Source organism: Rana temporaria, chromosome 1 (assembly GCF_905171775.1).
Source record: "Rana temporaria chromosome 1, aRanTem1.1, whole genome shotgun sequence".
Lineage (NCBI taxonomy): Eukaryota > Metazoa > Chordata > Amphibia > Anura > Ranidae > Rana > Rana temporaria.
Genome location: NC_053489.1, coordinates 103747937 through 103751965, shown reverse-complemented (window position 1 = coordinate 103751965; position 4029 = coordinate 103747937).

Here is a 4029-nt window from a genome sequence, read left to right as displayed (position 1 = left end):
TTGTCTGCCCCAATGCCATTGGCATACTTGTTCACAAGCTTTGGCCAACTTGAAAGGCTCAGTCCATCTTTTCCAAAAAAGTAGTTAATGCAACAACATTGATCATATGGTTAACCTCTTGCCAAGGTATGTTCATAATTATTATGTTGGTTGTCAAAGGGTTAAAACAAGCTCACAGCAGCTGTCAGCCCCCTTGTTATGGCAATAAAAGAATGAAAAATTGTTAAAGAAATTTAAATAATAATAAAAAAAAAACGTAAAAACACACGCCCGCTGCCCCGGCCATGCACCCAAATGCACATGTAGGGTGTGCACCTGTGTGTAAAGGGCAATTGCACCATACATGTGAGATACTGTATTGCCACAATCATTCTGGGGGTATCATTCCTGGTTAATTCTAGATTGATAGCTTATAAATGCTTTTAGTGTCACTTCTGAAAAATTATGGGTAGTTTTTCACCATTTACATGCAGTTTTGTAACTTGATATGTTTGATATCTATTTCTTTGACACAACCCTTACTTTTATATTTTGCAGACAAATGTTTTTTTTTTTTTTGTGTGCACTAAAAATTATTTCAGTGTATTTTTTTCTTAGAATGAATGAGCAATTGCACAAATATCGTACAATATAAAAAAATCCAACTGCTACCATGTTATTCTACAGGGTCTCTGCTTTCAGAAAATACAGTATGTAGTGTTTCTTTTTATGAGGCGGAGGTTTTTTAAGATTTTAAGCAGTGTAAAAAATTAAAACATTGCCTTCATGGGGAAGTGTTTAGGGTAACTCCACTTTCGTGGGGGAAAAAAAAGCAAATAAAGAAAAAATAATATAGTGTATACAATTGCGATATAAGTCATAATGTAATTGAAAGTTTTTAAAAATGACTTTTTGATTTCAATCTGCAGCTCTGTAATTTTCTGAAAATGCAATATGGCTACCCCCCCCCCCCCCAGAAACACTGATTTTCCCAGAAGTCTGCCCTAAAGTCCAATTTCAGGAATCCCCTGCAACAAAAATTTCATTTTTGTTGAGATACTCCCAATAGGAACATGTCTAAAGGGATGCAGGCCCAGCAACTTTCCTTGTGAGCTTTCCCTCCCCACTCCTACCTATCCTGCATACCCTATATAAAAAATATCTGTGTATTTATCTATGTTTGATCTGTTCTGGTCACGTGATTTAGCCCTTTGCTAACCCTAACCAATCCTAATAAATTCTTTCTTCCCTTAGTTATTACTTTTCTGTTGATGTTTTTCATATCTATTTTTTTAATCATCATTATTTTAAACTTTTTTTTTTGTATTTAGATTTTTTATATTATTTTTGCATTTTGTCACAATAGAAATAAGTAACACTGAAAAAGAAAACAACTTTATTTTGTTGAAAAGAACTTTGCAATCCTTTGTACCAAAAGCGTAATTTTAGTGTCTGCCTTTATTTGTGTTTTCACTTTTAATTCCATAATTCTTTGATGTGGGTCAGTATACACTTGTCATATGTGAATGTTATGGGTATAATGTTGTAATGTTGTGTTGAGTGCATGTACTGTGTTTACAAGCTGGGTTATTTCCCTATCCTGTGCTGGTTGTTGTTGGTTTAATTTTCTTGTTTTAGCCCAAGAAGGAGGATTAAACAATTGTGTGCAAGAGCTCAAAGGACATTCATGAAAATTTTCCGCCAAAGGCACTAACTTAGAAAACAATTATAGATATTTAATAAAAGAACTTTGCAAGTTTAAACCTAAACTGATATAGTGGAAATTTGAGAGTCTTCATACTCTTTATGCCTTTAGTGCAGATTATGAAAGCCTATGAATGGTCGTCAGTGTGTAATATTAGATTGGTGGGGTGAATTTCTGCATTGTTTATTGAGAAGTTTAACACTTCCATGTAACCTGAGACATCCACCTAGTGCAGTTAATGTTATGAGCTTTGTAGCTGAGCACCTGGTAGTTTATGATATGGCTGCTTAAAGGTAAAGGGCAGGCATTGGCAACCAAGGGAGGCATCTCCTGTCATTGGCCACTAGGCTGCCAGTTACAAAGTCTGGCACACCCATCCACACACCCTCCGTCCCTGTTGACAGAGCTTATAACCCTCCCTTACTCTATCCAAAATAAAAAATAAAAAGTATTGCTTATAGTTTTACTCTAATGAGTTTTCCTACTGATAATTGTTAATAAATATAAGATATAAGAGAGTGTCCCCGTCAGTCTTTTATGAGAGTGTCCCCGTCAGTCTTTTATCAGAGTGTCCCCGTCAGTCTTTTATCAGAGTGTCCCTGTCAGTCTTTTATCAGAGTGTCCCCGTCAGTCTTTTATCAGAGTGTCCCCATCAGTCTTTTATCAGTGTGTCCCCATCAGTGTTTACACTAATAAAAGACTGATGGGGACACTCTGATTGGACATTGATGGGACACTCTGATAAAAGACTGATGGGGACACTCTGATAAAAGACTGATGGGGACACTCTGATAAGTTGATGTCCCCATCAGTGTTTATCAGTGTGTCCCCATCAGTGTCCAATCACAGTGTCCCATCAAAGTCCCCATTATTCTTCATGTGCGGTACTATATACTGTTTATTCCTCCTTGCCTTACTGCAGGAGTATCTAAGAAACATGCAGGCGGGTAGCCGGGAGGAGCCACATTGATCACTGGCTGCTGGGACATGGCAGTCCCAGCAGCCAATCCTAGTGCACAGTGTCACTGGCTGCTCGGACATTGCAGTCCCAGCAGCCAATCCTAGTGCACGGCATGGGCGGGAGTTGCGGCGGCGGTGGCTTAGTCAGCACAGTGGAGAAAGACACTGCTAGCGTGGAGGAAGGAAAAATAAACAGCGGGAAACACAGGGGGGGTGATACATAGGTGCGTGCCGCGATACAGAGACCCCTGAGTGACTGCCGGAACACACAAAAGCAAGTTTGTTTTAACATGACTCGAGTATAACCAAGGGGGTACTTAAAAAAAGGGCTGAAAAACGTGGCTTATACTCGAGTATATACGATATATATATATATATATATATATATATATATACACACATATACATATACACACACACACACTCACCAGCCACTTTATTAGATACACCTTGCTAGTTGGACCCCCTTTTGCCTTTAATAGATAGATTCAACAAACATTACTCATAGATTTTGGTCCATATTGCCCGTTGCTGCAGATTTCCACCACATCTGAAAGGTGCTCTATTGACCTCTGTTATGGAAATTTGTATCAATGTATATTGTCAGATGTCCCCCAGTGTCGGTTTTGCCGTAATGCGCTCATGTGAGCGTAATTGCACATACAGACATTGATGGAAGTCAACCTTCCCGTGGACACGGCAGATATGTTTGCTCTTTTATGCCGCGTACACACGATCGGTTTGTCTGATGAAAACGGTCTGATGGACCGTTTTCATCAGACTAACCGATCATGTGTGGGCCCCATCGGTTTTTTATCCATCCATAAAATTATCTGATGGTTAACTAATCGATAAAAAAAAATGATCGTCTGTGGCCATGTCCATCGGTTAAAAATCCATGCATGCTCAGAATCAAGTCGACGCATGCTTGGAAGCATTGGACTTAATTTTTCTCAGCACGTCATTGTGTTTTACGTCACCGCAGTCTGACACGATCGTTTTTTTAACTAATGGTGTGTAGGCAAGACTGATGAAAGTCAGCTTCATCGGATATCTGATGAAAAAATCCATCAGACCGTTTTCATCGGATGAACCGATCGTGTGTACAGGGCATTGGGGATGTTCGTTCATTCCTCATCAAGAGACTGGCCACTTCATGGCTAGTGTTGCTCACGAATATTCGCATTGCGAATATTCGACTCGAATATAGCATATTCGAGAAATCGCGCTATATTTCGAAATTCGCGGTGAATATTCGCAATTCCGAATATTCGATTTTTTACAATTTTTTTTTTAAAACAGATCACATCCTAGATATCTCCATCGACGTCTAAAAGCATTGCTGGTATCATTAGAGACCCTGGGCCGAGTAGCTGAAGCGTTCA